This window comes from Pelodiscus sinensis, chromosome 5 (assembly GCF_052426305.1).
Source record: "Pelodiscus sinensis isolate ZL-2025 chromosome 5, ASM5242630v1, whole genome shotgun sequence".
Classification (NCBI taxonomy): domain Eukaryota; kingdom Metazoa; phylum Chordata; order Testudines; family Trionychidae; genus Pelodiscus; species Pelodiscus sinensis.
In genome coordinates this window covers 61,153,001-61,168,696 of record NC_143056.1, presented here as the reverse complement: position 1 = coordinate 61,168,696, position 15,696 = coordinate 61,153,001, and the positions used below count along the sequence as shown (strand labels likewise).

Genomic DNA, 15,696 nt, shown 5'->3' with positions numbered 1-15,696 from the left:
AGGAGGAGCAAAGGACTGCAGACACAGAAAGGGACGCTTATACAGTTCAAGGGGAAATCAAGGCAACAGAGGGGAAAGCGGGGAAAAGAACCGCCAGAGTTCGCGACGGACACTAGAGAGCGCCGAGTCGTGACGCACAGGAAGAAAGGGGGGGGGGGGTGAAGGGAAGGGCAAGGAGAGTCTATAGGGACCTTTATGCTGCCTTAAGGGGGCACTTGGGGCAGCCCTACGTGAGAAGTTCTGTTTCTAATGCCTAAGAGGTACCACTGAGGGCAGAGAAGTGCAAAAGGGAGGCCTACCCTGCATAATGGACACTAAAGAGGCTGGGGCAGGGATTTGGGGGGAGAGGAAGGGTTTACCTCACTCTGGCCACTAGGTGGGGCACCGCTGGAGAAGGGACGGGTCACTTACACTCCCCAATGGACACTAGGGGCAGCAGAGAGTTAAGAAGGGGAAAGTCTCCCACAGTACGCTGCTGCTCCCAGTGCCCACTAAGCTCCATCGCCCACCGCCTAAGTCCCTCTCCAGGGCATTCTGGCTGTTAGGCAGTACATCTGCCTTTTCCCCTCCTCAGAGCCAACGAGCATTAGAGCTAGCAGAGGGAGGAGGGGAAAGAAGCCGTTCTAATGCCTAAGAGGCACCACTCAGGGCAGAAAACTGAAAGGGGAACGGGCGTCATTCCCCCATAATGGGCGCTAGCAGAAGGAGGGGGGGGGCAGAAGGCCATGCGGCACAGCGGCCAGTAGGGGGCGGCACTGGTTGGAAAAGGCAAGGGGTCACTTATGCTATCTAATGGACAATAGAGGCAGCAGAGAATTCAAGAGGGAGAAGACTCCCCCTCCCACCTGCTTCTAGTGTCCCCTGGGCACAGAGACCCCTCCCTCCTCCTCCTCCTCCTCCCTTTCACCCTCTCCATGCTGTAGTGGGCGATATGCAGTACAGCTGCCCTGTCCCCTCCTCAGAGTCAACGGGCAGTAGGGGCGGCAGACTGAGGAGGCGAACAGGCCGCTAAACTACATTAGAACACCGACTAGGGCACGCAGAGGATCAAAGGGCAGCGAGGGAGGTTAGGCTGAATAACAGGCAACAGATTCTTAAGCGAGAAAAGAGGGAAAAAGGAGGGCCCATATTTCATAACGGGCATAGGGGCAAAAAGGGGGCAGCTATATTGCAAAAAGGGCAGAGGGGCAGCAGAGAGTGAAGGGGGACAAAGGACGACTATACCACGCTACACCAACTAAAGGGAGAGGGAGAGCGGGAGGGAGAGGGAGAACAAGTGGAGACAGGGGACCTTATGTTACACCTCACCAAGTCTAAGTATGGCTCAAAGCAAAGTAGAAAAAAGGGGGGTTACAGGCCTAATGGATCATGAGGGCAGGAGAGGGAGAAAGGGGTGGCTATACTGACTAAGAGGATTTAGGGGCACCAGTAGAGGGAACAGGCAGCTTTCCTACATAACGGGGAGGAGGGGCAAAAACTGAGCAGACAGAAGGGGACGCTTATACAGTTCAAGGGGAAATCAAGGCCACAGAGGGGAAAGTGGGGAAAAGAGTTGCCAGAGTTTTTAACGGACACTAGAGAGAGCCAAGCGTGAAAGGGAGGAGAGGCAGGTAGACTGGACGAAGCACAGGAGGGCCAGGAGTTGGCCAAGGGAGAAAAGGGCGGATACAGGGAACAACATGCCCTGGAGGCAACAGAGGGGGAGGAGGGCAAAAGCTGGCTAGGCAGAGTAACGCCCATTGGAGGAAGCATAGGAAGAAAGGAGCGGAGGGACAGTGCAAGACAACTACAAGAGACGAAGGACACGAGGACAGGCACATAACGGGGAGGAGGAGCAAAGGACTGCAGAGACAGAAAGGGACGCTTATACAGTTCAAGGGGAAATCAAGGCAACAGAGGGGAAAGCGGGGAAAAGAACCGCCAGAGTTCGCGACGGACACTAGAGAGCGCCGAGTCGTGACGCACAGGAAGAAAGGGGGGGTGAAGGGAAGGGCAAGGAGAGTCTATAGGGACCTTTATGCTGCCTTAAGGGGGCACTTGGGGCAGCCCTACGTGAGAAGTTCTGTTTCTAATGCCTAAGAGGTACCACTGAGGGCAGAGAAGTGCAAAAGGGAGGCCTACCCTGCATAATGGACACTAAAGAGGCTGGGGCAGGGATTTGGGGGGAGAGGAAGGGTTTACCTCACTCTGGCCACTAGGTGGGGCACCGCTGGAGAAGGGACGGGTCACTTACACTCCCCAATGGACACTAGGGGCAGCAGAGAGTTAAGAAGGGGAAAGTCTCCCACAGTACGCTGCTGCTCCCAGTGCCCACTAAGCTCCATCGCCCACCGCCTAAGTCCCTCTCCAGGGCATTCTGGCTGTTAGGCAGTACATCTGCCTTTTCCCCTCCTCAGAGCCAACGAGCATTAGAGCTAGCAGAGGGAGGAGGGGAAAGAAGCCGTTCTAATGCCTAAGAGGCACCACTCAGGGCAGAAAACTGAAAGGGGAACGGGCGTCATTCCCCCACAATGGGCGCTAGCAGAAGGAGGGGGGGGGCAGAAGGCCATGCGGCACAGCGGCCAGTAGGGGGCGGCACTGGTTGGAAAAGGCAAGGGGTCACTTATGCTATCTAATGGACAATAGAGGCAGCAGAGAATTCAAGAGGGAGAAGACTCCCCCTCCCACCTGCTTCTAGTGTCCCCTGGGCACAGAGACCCCTCCCTCCTCCTCCTCCTCCTCCCTTTCACCCTCTCCATGCTGTAGTGGGCGATATGCAGTACAGCTGCCCTGTCCCCTCCTCAGAGTCAACGGGCAGTAGGGGCGGCAGACTGAGGAGGCGAACAGGCCGCTAAACTACATTAGAACACCGACTAGGGCACGCAGAGGATCAAAGGGCAGCGAGGGAGGTTAGGCTGAATAACAGGCAACAGATTCTTAAGCGAGAAAAGAGGGAAAAAGGAGGGCCCATATTTCATAACGGGCACAGGGGCAAAAAGGGGGCAGCTATATTGCAAAAAGGGCAGAGGGGCAGCAGAGAGTGAAGGGGGACAAAGGACGACTATACCACGCTACACCAACTAAAAGGAGAGGGAGAGCGGGAGGGAGAGGGAGAACAAGTGGAGACAGGGGACCTTATGTTACACCTCACCAAGTCTAAGTATGGCTCAAAGCAAAGTAGAAAAAAGGGGGGTTACAGGCCTAATGGATCATGAGGGCAGGAGAGGGAGAAAGGGGTGGCTATACTGACTAAGAGGATTTAGGGGCACCAGTAGAGGGAACAGGCAGCTTTCCTACATAACGGGGAGGAGGGGCAAAAACTGAGCAGACAGAAGGGGACGCTTATACAGTTCAAGGGGAAATCAAGGCCACAGAGGGGAAAGTGGGGAAAAGAGTTGCCAGAGTTTTTAACGGACACTAGAGAGAGCCAAGCGTGAAAGGGAGGAGAGGCAGGTAGACTGGACGAAGCACAGGAGGGCCAGGAGTTGGCCAAGGGAGAAAAGGGCGGATACAGGGAACAACATGCCCTGGAGGCAACAGAGGGGGAGGAGGGCAAAAGCAGGCTAGGCAGAGTAACGCCCATTGGAGGAAGCATAGGAAGAAAGGAGCGGAGGGACAGTGCAAGACAACTACAAGAGACGAAGGACACGAGGACAGGCACATAACGGGGAGGAGGAGCAAAGGACTGCAGAGACAGAAAGGGACGCTTATACAGTTCAAGGGGAAATCAAGGCAACAGAGGGGAAAGCGGGGAAAAGAACCGCCAGAGTTCGCGACGGACATTAGAGAGCGCCGAGTCGTGACGCACAGGAACGGGGGGATGGGGGGGTGAAGAGAAGGGCAAGGAGGGTCTATAGGGACCTTTATGCTGCCTTAAGGGGGCACTTGGGGCAGCCCTACATGAGAAGTTCTGTTTCTAATGCCTAAGAGGTACCACTGAGGGCAGAGAAGTGCAAAAGGGAGGCCTACCCTGCATAATGGACACTAAAGAGGCTGGGGCAGGGATTTGGGGGGAGAGGAAGGGTTTACCTCACTCTGGCCACTAGGTGGGGCACCGCTGGAGAAGGGACGGGTCACTTACACTCCCCAATGGACACTAGGGGCAGCAGAGAGTTAAGAAGGGGAAAGTCTCCCACAGTACGCTGCTGCTCCCAGTGCCCACTAAGCTCCATCGCCCACCGCCTAAGTCCCTCTCCAGGGCATTCTGGCTGTTAGGCAGTACATCTGCCTTTTCCCCTCCTCAGAGCCAACGAGCATTAGAGCTAGCAGAGGGAGGAGGGGAAAGAAGCCGTTCTAATGCCTAAGAGGCACCACTCAGGGCAGAAAACTGAAAGGGGAACGGGCGTCATTCCCCTACAATGGGCGCTAGCAGAAGGAGGGGGGGGGGGCAGAAGGCCATGCGGCACAGCGGCCAGTAGGGGGCGGCACTGGTTGGAAAAGGCAAGGGGTCACTTATGCTACCAATTGGACACTAGAGGCAGCAGAGAGTTCAAGAGGGAGAAGACTCCCCCTCCCACCTGCTTCTAGTGTCCCCTGGGCACAGAGACCCCTCCCCTCCTCCTCCTCCTCCCTTTCACCCTCTCCATGCTGTAGTGGGCGATATGCAGTACAGCTGCCCTGTCCCCTCCTCAGAGTCAACGGGCAGTAGGGGCGGCAGACTGAGGAGGCGAACAGGCCGCTAAACTACATTAGAACACCGACTAGGGCACGCAGAGGATCAAAGGGCAGCGAGGGAGGTTAGGCTGAATAACAGGCAACAGATTCTTAAGCGAGAAAAGAGGGAAAAGGAGGGCCCATATTTCATAACGGGCACAGGGGCAAAAAGGGGGCAGCTATATTGCAAAAAGGGCAGAGGGGCAGCAGAGAGTGAAGGGGGACAAAGGACGACTATACCACGCTACACCAACTAAAGGGAGAGGGAGAGCGGGAGGGAGAGGGAGAACAAGTGGAGACAGGGGACCTTACGTTACACCTCACCAAGTCTAAGTATGGCTCAAAGCAAAGTAGAAAAAAGGGGGGTTACAGGCCTAATGGATCATGAGGGCAGGAGAGGGAGAAAGGGGTGGCTATACTGACTAAGAGGCTTTAGGGGCACCAGTAGAGAAAACAGGCAGCTTTCCTACATAACGGGGAGGAGGGGCAAAAACTGAGCAGACAGAAGGGGACGCTTATACAGTTCAAGGGGAAATCAAGGCCACAGAGGGGAAAGTGGGGAAAAGAGTTGCCAGAGTTTTTAACGGACACTAGAGAGAGCCAAGCGTGAAAGGGAGGAGAGGCAGGTAGACTGGACGAAGCACAGGAGGGCCAGGAGTTGGCCAAGGGAGAAAAGGGCGGATACAGGGAACAACATGCCCTGGAGGCAACAGAGGGGGAGGAGGGCAAAAGCAGGCTAGGCAGAGTAACGCCCATTGGAGGAAGCATAGGAAGAAAGGAGCGGAGGGACAGTGCAAGACAACTACAAGAGACGAAGGACACGAGGACAGGCACATAACGGGGAGGAGGAGCAAAGGACTGCAGACACAGAAAGGGACGCTTATACAGTTCAAGGGGAAATCAAGGCAACAGAGGGGAAAGCGGGGAAAAGAACCGCCAGAGTTCGCGACGGACACTAGAGAGCGCCGAGTCGTGACGCACAGGAAAGGGGGGGGGGGTGAAGGGAAGGGCAAGGAGGGTCTATAGGGACCTTTATGCTGCCTTAAGGGGGCACTTGGGGCAGCCCTACATGAGAAGTTCTGTTTCTAATGCCTAAGAGGTACCACTGAGGGCAGAGAAGTGCAAAAGGGAGGCCTACCCTGCATAATGGACACTAAAGAGGCTGGGGCAGGGATTTGGGGGGAGAGGAAGGGTTTACCTCACTCTGGCCACTAGGTGGGGCACCGCTGGAGAAGGGACGGGTCACTTACACTCCCCAATGGACACTAGGGGCAGCAGAGAGTTAAGAAGGGGAAAGTCTCCCACAGTACGCTGCTGCTCCCAGTGCCCACTAAGCTCCATCGCCCACCGCCTAAGTCCCTCTCCAGGGCATTCTGGCTGTTAGGCAGTACATCTGCCTTTTCCCCTCCTCAGAGCCAACGAGCATTAGAGCTAGCAGTGGGAGGAGGGGAAAGAAGCCGTTCTAATGCCTAAGAGGCACCACTCAGGGCAGAAAACTGAAAGGGGAACGGGCGTCATTCCCCCACAATGGGCGCTAGGAGAAGGGGGGGGGGGCAGAAGGCCATGCGGCACAGCGGCCAGTAGGGGGCGGCACTGGTTGGAAAAGGCAAGGGGTCACTTATGCTACCTAATGGACACTAGAGGCAGCAGAGAGTTCAAGAGGGAGAAGACTCCCCCTCCCACCTGCTTCTAGTGTCCCCTGGGCACAGAGACCCCTCCCCTCCTCCTCCTCCTCCTCCTCCCTTTCACCCTCTCCATGCTGTCGTGGGCGATATGCAGTACAGCTGCCCTGTCCCCTCCTCAGAGTCAACGGGCAGTAGGGGCGGCAGACTGAGGAGGAGAACAGGACGCTAAACTACATTAGTGAGACAAGCAGCAAATATGCTGCACAGCCTGCACTAACTAGAAAGCAGAGACTGAGGCGCTCCAAAGTCAGGCTACGCTGCCTAACACCCAATGCAGCATGAAAACGGTGAAAGGGGGGGAAGTGACAGTTAGGTTTGCGAAGAGCATGAAGATCAGCCAATGGGAACATAATAAAGGGGTTGCTAAATTGCCTAATGTGCTATAGGAAGAAGCAGAGACGGAAAAGTGCGGAAAGGGTAGCAATACTGCAAAACAGTCATAGAGTGAAAGGAAGGAAAGGTCCTACTAACAGGCACTGTAGGAGATAAATGGAAAAGGCGAGGAAAGGGGTGGCTACAGCTCCTAACGACACAAACAGTAGGAAAGGGTTAAAGGTGCAAGGGACAGCTATACTGAAGAAGGACGTGAGAAGTAGAAAGGGAAGGTGGCAAAGGAGCAGTTAAACCGCATAATGAGCGAGAGGGAATGAAAGGGGGAACAGAGTGGCTACATCCTATAACAGCGGCATCAGGGACAGCAGACATTGAGGAGCGGAAAGGAGAAGCTATACCTTCTGAAGGTCATAAATGGCAGAAGATATAAGGGAAGACAAGCAGCGCCTTACCCATAATTCTTCAGTTCGAGACCACAGTGATCCAGGGTCAGAAGATCTAGAAAACAGCACCTGGGAGAAAACACTGGGGAAAAAACTGGGTTAGTAACTCTGTAGAACAAATACTGAAAAGATGGCTAATGAGAGGTATTCTGCATTAACAGGCACTAGGAGGAGCAATGGCTAGCGGCCAGTGACACCAATATGGCTTAACAGTCACAGGCCCACAGGGTAAGGAGGAGCAGAGGGACGCCGCAGTCTCCCCCCCCACCAACCTCCAGGCCCGCCGGGTAAGGAGGAGCAGAGGGACGCCGCAGGCCCCCCCACCAACCTCCAGGCCCGCCGGGTAAGGAGGAGCAGAGGGACGCCCGCAGGCCCCCCCCCACCAACCTCCAGGCCCGCCGGGTAAGGAGGAGCAGAGGGACGCCCGCAGGCCCCCCCCCACCAACCTCCAGGCCCGCCGGGTAAGGAGGAGCAGAGGGACGCCCGCAGGCCCCCCCACCACCCTCCAGGCCCGCCGGGTAAGAAGGAGCAGAGGGACGCCCGCAGGCCCCCCCCCACCAACCTCCAGGCCCGCCGGGTAAGGAGGAGCAGAGGGATGCCCGCAGGCCCCCCCCCACCAACCTCCAGGCCCGCCGGGTAAGGAGGAGCAGAGGGACGCCGCAGGCCCCCCCCCACCAGCCTCCAGGCCCGCCGGGTAAGGAGGAGCAGAGGGACGCCGCAGGCCCCCCCCCACCAGCCTCCAGGCCCACCGGGTAAGGAGGAGCAGAGGGATGCCCGCAGGCTCCCCCCCACCAACCTCCAGGCCTGCCGGGTAAGGAGGAGCAGAGGGACGCCCGCAGGCCCCCCCCCACCAGCCTCCAGGCCGCCGGGTAAGGAGGAGCAGAGGGACACCCGCGGCCCCCCCCCGCCCCCCCAAGCTCCAGGCCGCCGGGTAAGGAGGAGCAGAGGGACACCCGCAGCCCCCCCCCCCCCAACCTCCAGGCCGCCGGGTAAGGAGGAGCAGAGGGACGCCCGCAGGCCCCCCCCCCCACCAACCTCCAGGCCGCCGGGTAAGGAGGAGCAGAGGGACGCCCGCAGCCCCCCCCCCCACCAACCTCCACGCCGCCGGGTAAGGAGGAGCAGAGGGACACCCGCAGCCCCCCCCCCCAACCTCCAGGCCGCCGGGTAAGGAGGAGCAGAGGGACGCCCGCAGCCCGCCCCCCCCTCCAGGCCCGCCGGATAAGGAGGAGCAGAGGGACGCTGTAGACCCCCCCCTCCACCCAATGTCCAGTCCCAGGGCTGGCCAGGATCCGGGGCGGAGCGTGGCCGAGCCAGGCCTGGGGCGGGGCCGGGATCCGGGGCGAAGCGGGGCGTGTCGGAGGCAGGCCCCGGGCGGGGCCGGGATCCGGGCCGGGGCGTGGCGGGGCGGGGCCGGGATCCGGGCCGGGGCGCGGCCTGACCCGGATCCGGGCCGGGGCGCGGCCTGACCCCGGGCGGGGCCGGGATCCGGGCCGGGGCGTGGCGGGGCGGGGCGAAGCCAGGGTCGGGCTGGGAATACTCACGGAACAGCTGTGTGGGAATGGCAGCTTCGGAGTCTCCGCTACTTTCCAGAAAGTTTTCACCTTTCGGACCTCTCCAGTCGCCGTCCTTCCGCTTCTGGATCCCACCGGCAAATGGCGGGCTGGGCGTCTTCGGCCTCTTTTTATATGGACGTTCTACGCTCTGATTGGCTACTTTTCCCGGAAGTGTGTCTCTCTTTGGATGACTATCCCTCTGCCTCTTTCTGATTGGCTGATTCGCACAAACATGCTTCGGGCACGCGGAGAGCACGTGCCCTTTTAATTGGTATTGCCAGCCCTTGGTTTCCGGCGTGGAGTCGGTTCCCGTGTCAAGCCGCAGGAGTCTTTCGAACTTTAAATGTTCTACACTCTGGTGTAAATCGGAACTAGTTCATCTGATTTGGAGTAGTTATATGAGTGTAACTAAACGCCGTTTGTTCCTTGCTGTCGATGATAAATTATTTAAGAGATTAATCACGTGTCAGGTTCTGGATCTCCCTCCGAGATTATATCCGACAATTGTACATTTCATTGGCATGCTCTGCAGTTTCGCCTTCAACTCTACAACGATTTACGGCAATTGCTGATATCCCAGCTTGCGTTCATCTCTGTGGGAGATTCCTGCAGGGAATTCTCTTGCCCGTATACCCTAAATTTCAACACATGCCGCTTTCCACGCTGAGAAGTTTTCTCGCTCAAAATGCACCTTCTCCTTTTAGTCTTCATCCTTTTTTCTTCTCCCGGCAGGTTTCTTTTTTTCTTTCGCTCCCCTCTCTCTTATTTTCAGGGAAACACACGGACCAAGCAATACACTTCTGCAACGGGGGAGTGGGGGGAAACACATGTCTGTTGACAGGGTCTCCCCGACGCGGCTGATGGAACTTGCGGTAGCAGGCAATAAGTAAGCGTATCGGTTTCATAACAGACCACCTCACAGACGGACTGGTGGGATTACATAGAGCAGAAAACTATCGGCGCAGGACCTTCCAGTGTGCCCTGGTACCACCAGGGCATGGCATCCCACACACTTCTGCCCTTCCTTCCCTTAGTGCTACATAGACACCTCTTCACCCATTCTCACCCCTACGCCCGCCCGTTAGTGAGTGCAGTCTTGCTGCAATGTCTTGCCTCCGCACAGGCATTGATTGCTGCCCCTGATGTCCTTTAGGCTTTATTGCTGTGTGTGTTTTCCACAGCCCTTGTTTCCTGACCGGAGTCTTTGCTCCCCCTTGTGTTCATTGGGCTATAATGCAGTCCCTGAGCCACAGCCCGTTCCTCTCCCTGGTGCCGATTGGGCTGTACTGCTGTCCCTGACCGCCCAGCCGTTGCTCCCCCTAGTGCCATTTGTCCTGCATTGCTATTCCTGACCCGAGTCGTTGCTGCCCCTTCTGCCTGTTCAGGCTGATTTAGTATTCCTGAACCCCGAGCCATTTCTCTTCCTAGTGCCCACTGAGCTGTACTGCATGTCCAACCGTTGTTCCCCTTAGTGGCCTTTGGGCTGCACTGCTATCCCTGACCCCAAGTCCAAGTGATTGCTACTCCTTGTCCCTGTGTAGGACGTACTGCTGTTCGTGACCCGGACTCATTTCTCCTCCTAGTGCCCATTGGGCTGTACTGCTGTCCCGGACCCCGAGTGACTGCCGCTTCTCGTGCCTGTTGAGGCTGCGTTGCTATTCGTGACCCGGACTCATTTCTCCTCCTAGTGCCCATTGAGCTGTACTGCTGTCCCGCCGCCCAGTCGTTGCTCCCCCTAGTGGCCATTGGGCTGTATTGCTATGCCTGACCCCGAGTACTTGCTCTCCTTTGTGCCTGTTTAGGCTTCATTGATATTCTTGACCCCCCCAGTCATTTCTCCCCGCAGTGCTCATTGGGCTGAATTGCTAATCCTGACCCCCTCCCCGCAGCGTTATTGCTCATTGTGCTCGTTTAGGCTGCATGGGTATTCCCGAGCCCGGGTTATTGCTGCCACTTGTGCCTCTTTAGGTTTCATTGCTGTGACTGACCACCAGCCATTTCGCCTCCTAGTGCCCATCGCGCTGTATTGCTGTCCCGAACCCACAGCCCTTTTCCCCCCACGTCTCCATTGGGCTACATTGCTACTCCTGACCCTGAGACATTTCTGACCCCGAGTCATTTCTGCACATAGTGCCCGTTGGGCTGTACTGCTGTCCCGCTTGCCCAGCCGTTGCTCCTCTAGTGGCCATTGGGCTGTACTGCTCTCCCGGACTCCTTGTGATTGCTGCTACTTCTTGCGCCTCTTTAGGCTGCATTGCTGTTCGTGACCGGGACTCATTTCTCCTCCCAGTGCTCATTGGACTCTAATGCTGTCTCTGACCCCCAGCCCCTAGTGGCTCTTGGGTTGAATTGCTTTTTCTGACCCCGAGTCCTTTCTCTTCCTAGTGCCCCTTGGGCTGTACTGCTGTCCCGGCCCCCCATCCCTTTGTACCCCTAGCGTCCATTGCTATTCCTGAACCCGCATCATTGCTGCTGCCCTAGTGGGCATTGGGGCTCTACTGCTGTCCCGGACCCCGAGTGATTGCCGCTCCTCGTGCCTGTTTAGCCTGCGTTGCCATTCGTGACCCCGAGCCGTTGCTCCTCCTAGTGGCCATTGGGCTCTTAACGCTGTCTCTAAACCCCAGCCGCGATACCTCCTCGTGACCCTTGGGCTGCACTGCTATTCGTGACACGGAGTCATTGCGTCTCCTAGTGCTCATTGGAGTGTACTGCTGCCCCAGCCGCTTAGCCATTGCTCCTCGTGGTTCCCATTGGTCTGCACTGCTATTCCGGACCCCGATTCGTTTCTCCTCCTACTGCCATACGGGCTCTACTGCTCTCCCGATCACCCACCCGTTGCTCCCCCTCGTGCCCATTGAGCAGCATTGCTATTCCTGATCCCGAGTCGTGCTGCACCTAGTGCCTGTTTAGGCTGCATTGCTACCCGTGAGCCGGTGTCATTGCTCCTTGTCGTGCCCATTGATCTGTACTGCCGTCCCGGCGCCCAGTCGTTGCTCCCCCTAGTGGCCATTGGGCTGCACTGTAGTCCGGGAAGTCCAGCCGTTCCTCCCCCTAGTGGCCATTGGGCTGTACTGCTGTCCCGGAGCCCGAGTGATTGCCGCTTCTCGTGTCTGTTAAGGCTGCACTGCTATTCCTGACCCGGAATCATTGCTCTTGCTAGTGGACATTGGGCTCTAACGCTGTCCCTGACCCCCAGGCGTTACACCCCGTAGTGCCCCTGGGGCCGAATTGCTATTTCTGACCCCAGGTGATTGCTACTCCTTGCGCCTGTGTAGGCTTTATTGCTGTTCGTGTCCCGGACTCGTTTCTCTTCCAAGTGCTCTTTGGGCTCGAATGCTGTCCCTGACCCCCAGCGGTTCCACCCCCTAGTGGCTCTTGGGCTGAATTGCTTTTTCTGACCCCGAGTCCCTTCTCTTCCTAGTGCCCCTTGGGCTGTACTGCTGTTTCGGACCCCCCCCCCCCATCCCTTTGTACCCCTAATGTCCATTCCTCTTCCTGACCCCGCATTATTGCTGCTGCCCGTAGTGCCTATTGAGCTGAACTGCTGTCCCGGACCCCGAGTGACTGCCGCTTCTTGTGCCTGTTGAGGCAGCGTTGCTATTCCTGCCCCTCGACTCATTTCTCCCTCTCGTGTCCTTTGAGCTATACTGCTGTCCCGCCGACCCGTTGTTGCTGCCCCTAGCGGCCATTGGGCCGTAGTGCTTTCGCTTTCCCCGACCCCGAGTGATTGCCGCTCCTCGTGCCTATTTAGGCTGCATTGCTATTCCTGACCCGGAGACGTTGCTCCTGCCAGTGGACATTGGGCTCTAACGCTGTCCCTGACCGCTCAGCCGTTAAACCCTGTAGTGACCCTGGGGCTGAATTGCTATTCCTGACCCCGAGTCCTTTCTCTGTCTAGCGCCCCTTGGGCTGTACTGCTGTCCCGGACGCCCAGCCGTTGCTCCCCCTCGTGGCCATTGGGCTGTACTGCTGTCCCGGACCCCGAGTGACTGCCGCTTCTCGTGCCTGTTGAGGCTGCGTTGCTATTCGTGACCCGGAGTCATTTCTCCTCCTAGTGCCCTTTGTGCTGCGTTGCTCTTCCTGACCCCGAGTCCTTTCTCCTCCTAGTGCCCCTTGGGCTGTACTGCTGTCCCGGACTCACATCCCTTTGTACCCCTAGTATCCATTGCTCTTCCTGACTCCGAATCATTGCTGCTGCCCGTTGTGCCTATTGAGCTGTACTGCTGTCCGGGACTCCCAGCCGTTGCTCCCCCTCGTGGCCATTGGGCTGTAGTGCTGTCCCGGACCCGGAGTGACTGCCGCTCTTCGTCTAGGCTGCATTGCTCTTCCTGACCCGGAGTCATTGCTCCTCCTAGTGGCCATTGGGCTCTTAACGCTGTCCCTTAACCCCAGCCGCGATACCTCCTCGTGTCCCTTGGGCTGCACTGCTATTCGTGACACGGAGTCATTGCGTCTCCTAGTGCTCATTGGAGTGTACTGCTGCCCCAGCCGCTTAGCCATTGCTCCTCGTGGTTCCCATTGGTCTGCACTGCTATTCCGGACCCCGATTCGTTTCTCCTCCTACTGCCCTATGGGCTCTACTGCTCTCCCGATCTCCCACCCGTTGCTCCCCCTCGTGCCCATTGAGCAGCATTGCTATTCCTGATCCCGAGTCGTGCTGCACCTAGTGCCTGGTTATGCTGCATTGCTACCCGTGAGCCGGTGTCATTGCTCCTTGTCGTGCCCATTGATCTGTACTGCCGTCCCGGCGCCCAGTCGTTGCTCCCCCTAGTGGCCATTGGGCTGCACTGTAGTCCGGGAAGTCCAGCCGTTCCTCCCCCTAGTGGCCATTGGGCTGTACTGCTGTCCCGGACCCCGAGTGACTGCCGCTTCTCGTGCCTGTTTAGGCTGCACTGCTATTCCTGACCCGGAGTCATTGCTCCTGCTAGTGGACATTGGGCTCTAACGCTCTCGCCGACCCCCAGGCGTTACACCCCGTAGTGCCCCTGGGGCCGAATTGCTATTTCTGACCCCAGGTGATTGCTACTCCTTGCGCCTGTGTAGGCTTTATTGCTGTTCGTGTCCCGGACTCGTTTCTCTTCCAAGTGCTCTTTGGGCTCGAATGCTGTCCCTGACCCCCAGCGGTTCCACCCCCTAGTGGCTCTTGGGCTGAATTGCTTTTTCTGACCCCGAGTCCCTTCTCTTCCTAGTGCCCCTTGGGCTGTACTGCTGTCCCGGACCCCCATCCCTTTGTACCCCTAGTGTCCATTGCTCTTCCTGACCCCGCATCATTGCTGCTGCCCGTAGTGCCTGTTGAACTGTACTGCTGTCCCGGGCTCCAAGCCGCTCCTCCCCCTAGCGGCTATTGGGCTGTACTGCTGTCCCGGCCCCCGAGTGACTGCCGCTTCTTGTGCCTGTTGAGGCTGCGTTGCTATTCGTGACCCGGAGTCATTTCTCCTCCTAGTGCCCGTCGGGCTGCACCGCTGTCCCGAAACCGCAGCCCTTTCTCCGCCTAGTGCCCAGTGGTCTCTACTGCTGTCCCTGACCCTCAGCCGTTATACCCCCTTGGGCTGCATCGGTAGTCTTGGTCCCGAGTGATTGTGCCTGTTTGGGCTGCATCGAATTGCTATTGCTGACCGGGACTCGTTTCTCCTCCTAGCGGTCACTGGGTTCTACGTCTGTCCCTGACCCCCGGCCGTTACGCCCCCTACTGCCCCTTGGGCTGCATTGCTGTTCCCGACCTCCCCCAACCGTTGTTGCCCGTCGTGCCTGTTTAGGCTGCATTGCTGTTCCTGAGGAGGAGCCGGTGCTCTCCCTTGTGGCCATTGGGCTGTACTGCCGTCCCTGACCCCCGGCCCTCGGTTGCTTAGTGCCGGTAAACCTGCGGGAATGTCTCTTCCTCACCAATCTATTGTTTCCCCTAGCGCCCGTTGACGGGGTTTACGTGCTTCTTTTCACCCTTTCACCTCCTTTTCTCATCTATTTTTCTTTGTTTCCTCGTGGGTGCTGCTGTTTAGCCCTGTCAGCCATTTTGTTTGAAGTTCTTCTCCGACGCGCCCCAGTTTTCCAGCATCGTTAATAAAATGTGGTTGCCGAAAGTGGACGTGATCATAATAATCGCTCCAGGCTACAGCAGAATGATGGCAAGGCTACAACCTTTCACGCCTTCCCTCTGCTGCCAGTCGCTCTCTTGAATAGTCCCCCACACTTTTCCCGAGCAGGTGAAAGGGAGCTACAGTGAATAACCCCCCGTGTGATGGGTAGGGGTGGAAAGGGTGAGTCATTGCTCATAGCTGGCACTAGGAGAAGAAATGTCATAACGCTCTGCTGTCCCTAGCGTTCATTAGACAGTATCTGTCCCCTTCTCACACCCTGCTGCCCCTCGTGGCCCTCCGTGTGCCCACAGTGACCCTTGTGCATTACAACTGCCTCTTTCCTCCTTTCGAGCCTCCCTTGTTCCTGGTAGTAACGAAGCAGCGTTGCCCCTTTCTCCCTTCCCTGGCTGCGTCCTCCAGTGTCTATTGCGCTTCTATTGCCCACTTTGGGTGTGCGCTTAGCTAAGGGGTTCAAATCCCGCTTTATGTCTGCTGGGAAGGGATTTGAATCGTCATCTTTCACCTCTCAAGTGAATGGCCTAAGGTGCGAGTCTGACCTGGCCCCTGCCTTGCTCTTGTCCCCTGAAGCTGCTCCACTTTCGGTACGTATCCATCCTGCCAAAGCTCGAACAAACAGCCCTCTGTAGCTTCCTGCTTGCGTTTGTGCTCGCTGACTGGGAAGTTGAGGGTCCAGGTCTGCATCTTGCCTGCTGGTCTCTTGCCTCAGAGGTATTCCAACGTGCTGGCTGGCTCCTTCAGTGTTTCCTTTCCAGGGTGGGCCACCGTCATTAACGAGAGTCACACACATTTCCCTGTTGTGCAGTGGGGCTGAGTACGGGCCCCTTGGACGGTGCAAGTGTTGGTTCAAATCTCCTTCTCGCTCCCAGAGAAGGGATTGGAATGTTGATCTCTACACCACCGAGTGCTTTTGAAAATAACTGTCAAAATAAGCTTATTCCTCTTCACAGGCAGTTTT

The 15,696-nt window shown here is 57.3% G+C and overlaps 1 long non-coding RNA gene across 3 annotated transcripts in view; it reads right to left on the bottom strand.

The window, feature by feature from the left end:
- The window catches only part of LOC112546697 (uncharacterized), a 42,828-nt gene extending 33,756 nt beyond the window's left edge, over positions 1-9,072 (bottom strand). The window contains exons 1-2 of one of the 3 annotated variants that reach the window (XR_016349655.1): positions 8,635-9,072; positions 7,103-7,175 (exon numbers count right to left, since the gene is read on the bottom strand). This is a non-coding gene — a long non-coding RNA (uncharacterized LOC112546697). The remainder of the gene's footprint in view (positions 1-7,102; positions 7,176-8,634) is intronic. The other 2 variants (XR_012903428.2, XR_016349656.1) reach the window with 2 other exon arrangements.
- Positions 9,073-15,696: the final 6,624 nt, after the last annotated feature.